The sequence below is a fragment of the Budorcas taxicolor genome, chromosome 6 (genome assembly GCF_023091745.1).
Source record: "Budorcas taxicolor isolate Tak-1 chromosome 6, Takin1.1, whole genome shotgun sequence".
Lineage (NCBI taxonomy): Eukaryota > Metazoa > Chordata > Mammalia > Artiodactyla > Bovidae > Budorcas > Budorcas taxicolor.
In genome coordinates, this window is record NC_068915.1 from 85401296 (window position 1) to 85411714 (window position 10419).

The window sequence follows — 10419 nt, forward strand, 5'->3', positions numbered from 1 at the left end:
GTAAGTCATGTCCAACTCTTTTGCAACCCCATAGACTGTAGCACCCTAGGCTTTTTTGTCCACTGGATTTCCCAGGCAAGAATACTGGAGTGAGTTGCCATTTCCTTCACCAGCAGATCTTCCTGACCCAGGGATTGAACCAGTGTCTCATATTGGCAGGCAGATTCTTTACTATTGAGCAACAAGTGAAGTCCATAATATAGTACTTAGCTAAACCTGCAATGTAATATTTTGCTGTTGCTTATTCACTAAGTTATGTCCAGTTCTTTTGCCACCCCATGGATTGCAACCCACTAGGCTCCTCTCTCCATGGGATTTCCCCTGCAAAAATACTGGAGTGGGTTGCCATTTCCTTCTCCAGGAGATTTTCTCAACCCAGGGATCCAACCTCCCTTTCCTACTTGGCAGGTGGATCTTTTATCACTGAGCCAACAGGGAAATGTTATAAATTATAACATGCTGTATGTTATACAGCACAAGCTCTGTCTGTATCATTTTGAAACACCACAACAAGGGGGATTTAATCCTATGCAGAAAAGGAACATTAAGAGAAATTACCATTTGTAAGTCTTTGGATTATTAATTCCATGAATGGCACTCGTTTGTATATTGTATCTCTTTACATTTCTCCGCATTCCCATTGTTATAGATCAAATCCAATATTTCACTAATCCAGGTTATATTATAAATTATATATAAGTTCATATTGGTAAATTAAAATTATACTGAATTAATGAAGGAGTTCTGAGTTATTTAAACATCCATTGTTTAAAAACAATGAGTGAAGGGATTTAGACAAGAAGGCATTTTAGAGAAGAGAAAGCCTGAGTGATTCTCAGTGTTTGGGCACTGAGAAAAATCCTATCTATAGCACTTGTGTCCAGTGGTATTATTTTGATCCTTGGAATATATGGATGAAATTATTTTTTTTTCAATGATTTATCCAGGGATTGCAATTTCCCATCTTAATTTCTGCATAATTAGTCAAAGTAATCACAACATAAAGTTTGCTTTTTTAAAATTTTGCTACCTTGCAGTTATTTTTCCAAAATGAAGAAGGGAGAAGTTGGACAGGTAGGTGTGTTTTCGCTAATCGAGGAGACTGCATGTTATTCAAGTCCTCAACACCTGCAAGCATAAAAGTTAAACTACATTTTAAATATGGAATCATAAAGGTTAATTAAAATATAACCTAAGACTTTGTAAACATTAACTCCGTTATGTGACTTGAAACGGATATATTACTACATGTCCTCATATACTTCTGAGATCCACAATAAGGTAAAAACTGATAAATTCTGGTAAGCTAGGATTTTTTATTTATAAATAATGGGGCTTATTATCTTTATAAGTGTCTATAAATCCTCAGACAAAAAGGATTGCTGAGGCAGTAAGTCAAGTGCAAATTGTCCAAGTTTTTCCTTCATTTATCTTCCTCTTTTTCTTATTTACAGTATGGGGAAATTGAACTACAGGACTTCAAAATCTCTTTCCAGCTTTTTTATATTCAAATCTTAAAATCAAATTAAGCTATGAGATCCATGGTTAATTTTAAATATTTTAATAACACAAAACCACATATTCCCATCATCATTTTCTTTGAGTCTGTGAACATCAGCTGCATAATAGTAGACATGATTCTATAATGAATCAAACACTGAATTTTCTACATATAATGATCACACATCATTTAAATGTTGAAAGCTTCTGTGTGTCCTATTCAGGAAAAAAAAAACTCATTAAAATGTCTTCATATGTAGATATTATCTTTGGGTGGAAGTTGACTATAATATGGGTATTGGCATAGCCAAATTCTTACTCTTTTATTGTAGACACTTATGATTCAACTGCACAAGCTCTGTCTGTGTCATTTTCAAGCACCACAAAAACGGGGATTTAATCCTATGCAGAAAAGGAACATTAAGAGAAAGTACCATTTGTAAGTCTTGGAATTATTAATTCCATGAATGGCACTCATCCGCATTCCCATTGTTATAGATCAAATCCAATATTTCACTAATCCAGGTTGTTCCTGAGGAAAAGAGAATCAAAGAAACTCAAAACTTCTGTGTTAAAAAGTATATGAGAGGGTTGGTGCATGGGGATAATCCAGAGAGATGATATGGGGAGGGAGGTGGGAGGGGGGTTCATGTTTGGGAACTCATGTACACCCATGGTGGATTCATGTCAATGTACGGCAAAACCAATACAGTATTGTAAAGTAAAATAAAGTAAGAATAAAATTTTTTTAAAAAGTATATGAGAGGGTTAATAGAGGTAGAAAAGCACTGTAATATATTTTTAAAAATGTGTTCTTCATTTGCATTCTTTTTTTTCTAGGAGATAGGAAATATCAGTATCTCTTTTCTTAGGAGATATCAGTATCTATCTTGAACATATACATATGTACTGTGTACATATGTATGTGTGTCTATATGTCTAAAATCTGATTAAAATAACCATGAAAATAAGGCAGGCAAAGGACATAAGCATGACTTTTTAAGCAGACAGAATTTAAGTAGCAATAGCATACCCTCCTGGATGAAATGGATGAGGGAATTAGTCACATTTAGTGAATCTGACCAGCAATTTGTATATTTCCTATTAAAATAAAAAGATTATTAGTTTTGGGGTCAAAAGAGCACTTCAGGTAAAAATGTTAAATATTTGGTGGAATGGTGAACAGGGAAACAAAGAAGACATTGTAGATGCATCCATGGAGACCCATGTGTCATTCATCAACAAAAGACAATGGATTCTGAATGACAGGGCAGACCAAGTCACTGATCTTTCTGAGACTGTGCCTCACTGGTCTTTTGAGAAATGGACCTAAGTGTATGAGAATATGCTCTACCCAATTGTCTACGGCACTCAATGTTCAGGGTATTGAGGCACTGCTAAACAAACAAAACAAACATCATAGTACCTAGGAGAAAAATACCTTATTAATTGTTTCTATCCTCTTCCTCTTTACCCAGTGTGTAATAATAGTCTCTAAATTGCATAATCATGGATAGAAACTAAATATACAAATTGAATAACTGATCTGTGCACACAGCATTTCTGAAGAATGATCTGTCTGTAGATGCAACTTTGGATTGGTTCCAGGTATTAGAGTACTTTAGACTTCCTTACTATTCAGTCCTTTCTTATGGACAACTCTTCCTCTTCCTTGTCCCTACATCATGAGCATGAGTCTCTCTCCTCTATCCTTCTACATAGACAATTGTAGTACTAAGAAAAAGATGAGGCAAATCATTATTACCCTTGAACATTTTGTTGCTTGATCTCATTTCCGCTTGGGCTTCCCTCATGTGGTAAAGAATCTGCCTGATATTTCAGGAGATGCAGATTTGATCCTTCTATCAGAAAGATCCCCTGCAGAAGGAAGTGGCAACTCACTGCAGTATTCTTTCCTGGGAAATCCCATGGACAGAGATGCCTGCTGGCCTACGCTCCAGGGGGTCGCAAAGAGTCAGACACAACTTAGTAACTAAATGACAGCAACTGGTTTTGGCTTAAGTGATGATTCATGAGGGGGAGAAAAAGAGACCTAAATGCCAAAGTACAATATAGCACATTGTATTTCCTGTTAGTGAGTGGTTTGAATGGTGGTCAATGAAATCTGATTGAAAAAGATGCCAATTTATGGTTTGAACTGTAAATGTTTACCTTCCACAATATTTGAAAAAAATAGCACATGGTTTAGCCCATTAATGAGTTCATTAACTTGAAACTTTTTATAAAAAAATCAACAGGACACCAAAATATTAGTAATTTTAAGATGTAATCTCAATAGATTGTAAGGGAAACCAACCAAAAAGAAAATAACAGGAATAAAGAGCATTGGATTAATTTATGTGAAGCCATTTAACTCTTACTATGCCAGAAAAAGTTCACCTTCAAGGGTTACTTTCATAGATGAACTATTTGAATGACGGTAGCTTCCAAAAATTGTCTTTAGAATGCTCCTAAATACCGTTTGTTATTGTTGTTTAGTTGCTAAGTCATGCCCAGCTCTTTGTGATGGACTGTAGCCTGCCAGGTTCTTCTCTCCGTGGGATTTCCCAGGCAAAAATATTGGAGTGGGTTGCCATTTCCTTCTCCAAGAGATCTTCCAGACCCAGGGATTGAATCTGCGTCTCCTTCCTTGACAGGTGGATTTTTTTTTTTTTAACCACTGAGCCACCAGGGAAGCTCCCTTAACACGATATACAAAAATAAATTAAAAATGTATTGAAGACCTAAATGTAAGGCTGGATACTTGAAAACTCTTAAAGGAAAACATAATTAGAACACTCTCAGACATAAATTGCAGCAAGATCATTTTTGATACACCTACTTGAGTAATGGAAATAAAAACAAAACTTAACAAATGGTTAGGTTGTTTGTTTTTTTGATTTTGAGCAGCATGAGCTGTTTGCATATTTTGGAGATTAATCTCTTGTTGGTTGTTTCTTTTGTAAATACTGTATTTTCTCTCATTGTGAAGGCTATCTTTTCATTTTGTTTATATTTTCCTTTGCTGTGCAAATGCTTTTCAGTTTAATTAGGTTTCATTTGTTTATTTTTGTTTTTATTTTCATTATTCTAGGAGATGACTCAGAAAAGATCCTGCTAAAATTTATGTCTGAGAGCATTCTGCCTATTTACCTTAAAGAGTTTTATAGTATCCAGCCTCACATTTAGATCTTTAACCCATTTTGAGTTTATGTTATTGTGTGGTGTTAAGTGTTAAGAAGTATTCTAATTTCATTTGTTTACATGTAGTTTTTCAGTTTTCCCAGAACCATTTATTGAAAAGACTGTCTTTTCTCCATTGTATATTCTTGCTTCCTTGGTCATAGATTAGGTGACCATAGGTGTGTTGGTGTGTCTCTGGGCTTTCTATCATATTCCATTGATTTATATTTCTGCAGTATATATATTTGTCCAGTATATCCAGAGAAAATTATAATCTGAACAGATACATGCAGCTAATGTTCATTGCAGCACTGTTTACAATAGCTAGGACATAAAAGCAACCTAAATGTCCATCAACAGAAGAATGGATAAAGACGTAACACATATATAGAGTGGACTACTATTCCACTGGCCTGTGTGGCACATACATATGTGCATGCTAGTTGCTTTAGTCATGTCCAATTCTGTGATTCTGTGTGTAGCCTGCCAGGCTCTTCTGTCCACGGGATACTCCAGGCAAGAATACGGGAATGGATTGCCATGCCCTCCTCCAGGGGATCTTCCTGACCAGGGATCAGACCCACATCTTTTATGTCTCTTGCATTGGTAGGCAGGTTCTTTACCACTAGCACCACCTGGGGAGCACTAGTGATCTAATGCAATGGACTATTCCTACTGTAGTACATATATACAAGAACCTAAATGTCCATCAACTGAGAAATGGATAAAGAAAGCGCAGTACATATACCCAATGGACTATGGGCTAACCATAAAAAACAAAAATAATTCAATTTACAGCAACATGAATAGACCTAGAGACTGATATACTGAGTTAAGTCAGACAAAGACAGATACCATATGTTATCACTTATATGTGGAAGCTAAACAATAACAACAACAACAACAAAAGCAGTAAAAATGAGCTTATTTACAAAACAGAAATAGGGTCACAGATGTAGAAAGCAAACATGGTTACTAGGGGGAAAAGGGGGAGTGAAGGATAAATTGAGTTATTGGGATTGATATATGCACAGTATTTTATATATATATATATATATATATGCACAGTATTATATATATATATATATATATATATATATATATATATATATATAATATAGAATGCTGCTGCTAAGTCGCTTCAGTCTTATCTGACTCTGTGCAACCCCATAGACGGCAGCCCAAAAGGCTCCCCTGTCCCTGGGATTCTCCAGGCAAGAACACTGGAGTGGGTTGCCATTTCCTTCTCCAATGCATGAAAGTGAAAAGTGAAAGTGAAGCCTCTCAGTCGTGTCTGACTCTTAGCCACCCCATGGACTGCAGCCTACCAGACTCCCCCATCCATGGGATTTTCCAAGCAAGAGTACTGGAGTGGGGTGCCATTGCCTTCTCCATTATATATAATAGTGATACCTAATAAAGACCTACCATATAGCACAGGGAACTCTACTCAATACTCTATAATGATCTATAAGGAAGAAGAATCTAAAAAAAAAATAGTGAATATATGTATAATTGATTCACCCTGCTATATACCCAAGACTAACACAACATTGTAAATCAACTGCACTCCAATAAAAATTAAAAATAAGGAACCCTATATTCCTATGCAATGCATTGGAGAAGGAAATGGCAACCCGCTCCAGTGTTCTTGCCTGGAGAATCCCAGGGATGGTGAAGCCTGATGGGCTGCCATCCATTGGGTCGCACAGAGTCGGACACGACTGAAGTGACTTAGCAGCAGCAGCAGCAGAATCACCCAAGCTTTGCAGGGCTTTCCTCCTAGGACTTGTAACATATTGCTTTGAGGTAGTTTTAATATTTATAACCTAGAAAAAAGATCAGTAGTCAATAAACTTATTAAAAATTTATTTTCCTCAATTCTTTTAAGAAATGAAGCAGGAATATAAAGGAAAATTGACTTTAGAGAGTTCTGTAATTAGGACAGTTTGTTGATTATGAGTGCAAGTAAATTAACTGGATAAAAGGCAAGAGAGAGCCTCATCTCTCTGATACCTTTCTATATATCTATTACTGGGTAAAGTGGAAAGCTATCATAAAAAGATCTGAAGGAATACACATTTTTTTATTGAAGTATGGTTGATTTAAAATATTGTGTTAGTTTCATGTATACAACAAAGTGATTCAGTCATATATGTTTTTGAGAAATACAAGTTATTGATTCTTTTTTAAAAATTGTTTCCTTTATTTTTAGCTATCTTGGGTCTTTGTTGTGGGGGCCACTCTTTGTCGTGGGGCATGGGCTTCTCACTGCAGTGGCTTCTCTTGTTGCAGAGCACAGGCCCTAGGTATGTAGGTTTCAGTAGTTGCAGAATGCAGGCTCAGTAGTTGCAGCACATAGCTCTAGACTGCAGGCTCAGTAATTGTGGATCATGAGCTTAGTTGCCCCATTGCCCATGTAATCTTTCAGAACCAGGGATGGAACTCATGTCCCCTGCATTGGCAGGGAGATTCTTAACCACTGAACCACTAGGGAAGTAAAAAAAATTATTGATTTTTATTTTTATATTAAACTCTCCTTCCTGAAATTGTGTACTAAAGTCAGAAAGTAATTTGCTTAAAGCAAAATAGTTCTAAATTCAGTTCAGTTCAGTCTCTCGGTCGTGTCAGACTCTTTGTGACTTCATGGACTGCAGCAGGCCAGGCTTCCCTGTCCTTCACTTTCTCCCAGAGTTTGCTCAAACTCATGGCCATCAAGGCAGAGATGCCATTCAACCATCTCATTCTTTGTCGTCACCTGCTCCTCCCATCTTCAATCTTTCCCAGCATCAAGGTCCTTTCCAATGAGTTAGTTCTTCACATCAGGTGGCCAAAGTATTGGAGTTTCAGCTACAGGATCAGTCCTTCCAATGAATATTCAGGACTGATCTCCTTTAGGATGGTCTGGTTGGATCTCCTTGCAGTCCAAGGGACTCTCAAGAGTCTCTCCAACACAACAGTTCAAAAGCATCAATTCTTTGGTGCTCAGCTTTCTTTATAGTCCAACTCTCACATCCATACATGACTACTGGAGAACCATAGCTTTGACTAGATGGACCTTTGTTGGCAGAGTAATATCTCTGATTTTTAATATGCTGTTTAGGTTGGTCATAGCATTTCTTCCAAGGAGCAAGTGTCTTTAAGTTTCATGGCTGCAGTCACCATCTGCAGTGATTTTGGAGCCCCAAAAATTAAAGTCATTTTTTCTGTTGTTTCCCCATATATTTGCCATGAAGTGATGGGACCCGATGCCATGATCTTAGTTTTCTGAATGTTGAGGTTTAAGCCAACTTTTTCACTCTCCTCTTTCACTTTCATCAAGAGGCTCTTTGTTCTCCTTCACTTTCTGCCTTAAAGATGGTGTCATCTGTGTATCTGAAGTTATTGATATTTCTCCCGGCAATCTTGATTCCAGCTTGTGCTTCACCCAGCCCAGCGTTTCTCATGAGGTATTCTGCATATAATTAAATAAGCAGGGTGACAATATACAGCCCTGATGTACTCCTTTCCCAATTTGAAACCAGTCTATTGTTCCAAGTCCAGTTCTTATTGGACTCTTGCAAGGTCAGGGGCACTAAGTGCATCAGTGCATGCAAGGGACCTTTTGTAGGGGGTTGCCAGTATCTTCAATACCTCCTCCCTAGTTTGGTCTCAGGTCAAAATACTTCTAAACATATTCACAAAATAAATACGTTTGAAATAGCAAAACACTGTTTTACAAAATATGTTTGAATATTAAAATAAGCAAAATATTTAAACATAACTTGTATAGAAAGTTTATGTGTGCATATGTATTCTAATGTTCTTAAATTCTTTATCTATGTAGTTTGTTTTTGCTTGACTATAAAAAGAAATTCCAATATCATTAATTTCCTCTCAGATATAACCACCATTCAGTTGCAGATCTTTCAAAATAAGAAGTGACTTTGTGTAACAAAACTGTCCCACAACTGCTCCAGATATTCCCTTGTCAAGTGATCTGCCGATCATTGGGCTTACATATGTGGATCAATAACCAGTCAGCTAGTACAAATAAATGAAAAGATCTTACCAGATTTGGGATAGGTGACGATCAGAAGGTCATCTGGTCGACTTTCAAATGATTCCACCTGGGACTATTCCTCAACAGTGCTCCAAAAAGAGGGATGCCCTGAACATCCACCAACTCCCTCCTGAATATATCCAGCTTATTGACCATTTTTGAAAGACTAGATTTTAAGCAAAGAGGAGTAGGTCTTTGTTTTAACCACATCAATCAAATTAAGAAACAAATTAATATCATATTAAATAAAGTGATATTTCACTACTCTAGATCAAGTAGGCTAGTCACAGTACTCCGCATTATGAATCAGTGGCATAAGAAGGTATTATAAAAACTAAAGAGGTATCACACAATTCATTTATGTGCTTATGTTAAATAATAAAGCTACTGAACTTAAAAGTCAGGAGAAATGTCTTAACCACAGTGCTTCACCAATGCATTGCACAGTCAACTAATTTACAATGGAAGAGCCAAGAATATACAGTAGGGAAAGGAGAATCTCTTTATGAAATAATGTTGGGAAAACTGAAAAGCTATAGGCAAAAGAATGAAATGGTACCATTATCTTACACCATACACAAAACTTAAGATGGATTGAAGACTCTAATATAAGACCTAAAGCCATAAGCCTCATAAAAGAAAACATAGACTGGAAGCTCTTGAAATGATTTTCTAGATTTGAAACCAGAAATCAAGGTAACAGAAGAAGAAAAGGAAAAAAAAAGGTGGGACCCCATCTGAAACTGAAAAGCTTCTGCACAGCAAAGGAAGCCAGTAACAAAATTAATATGCAACCTGGAAAATAATTTCAAATTATTTATCTAAAAAGTGGCTAATATCCAAAATACATAGAACTCGTACAACTCAATAGCAAAAAAAGACAATATGATTTAAAAGTGAGCAGAATATCTAAAGAAATATTTTTCTAAAGGTATCACATACATTACCAACAGGTACATGAAAAGATGCTCAAAATCACTGTGGGAAATGCAAATCAAAACCACAATGACATATCACCTCATGCTTGTCAGGATGATTATGATCAAAGAAACAACAAATAAGTGTTGGGGAAAATGTGGAGCAAAAGGAACACTTGTGCACCTTAGTGGAAATGTAAATTGGTGCAATAATATGGAAAACAGTATGGAGAGTCATCAAAAGAAAAAAAAATGAACTATCATATGACTCCAATTCTGAGTATTCTATTCAAAGTAAATGAAAACACTAATTCAAAAAGATATATATACAGCCCCATGTTCACTGCAGAATTATTTACAATAGCCAAGACATGGAAATAACCTAAGTGTCCATCAAGGGATAAATTAATAAAAAAACATGATATTTGTATCTATATTTATTTATCTAATGGAATATCATTCAACCATTAAAAAGACTGAAATCTTCTCTCCAGCAATAACATGAATGGATCTTGAGGGCATTATGCTAAGTGAAACAAGTCAGACAAAGACAAGTGCCGTATGATCTTGCATGTGTAATCCAAAAATGATAGTAATTTTTTTTTTAATGAGCTCATAGATAGAACAGATTGGTCATTATCAAACGTGGAAGAGGTTGGGCAAAATTGAGTTAGGAGATAGATGGGCCCCTGGGCTGGACAGCTGGTGTTTATCAAGTGAAGTAAACTTGAAGCTTTGTTCTCACCCAGACACTAAGGGACAAGGTGCCCATTCCTG

At 36.3% G+C, this 10419-nt stretch overlaps 1 pseudogene; it reads right to left on the reverse strand.

The window, feature by feature from the left end:
• The window catches only part of LOC128049540 (sulfotransferase 1 family member D1-like), a 31326-nt pseudogene extending 22445 nt beyond the window's left edge, over positions 1 to 8881 (reverse strand).
• Positions 8882 to 10419: the final 1538 nt, after the last annotated feature.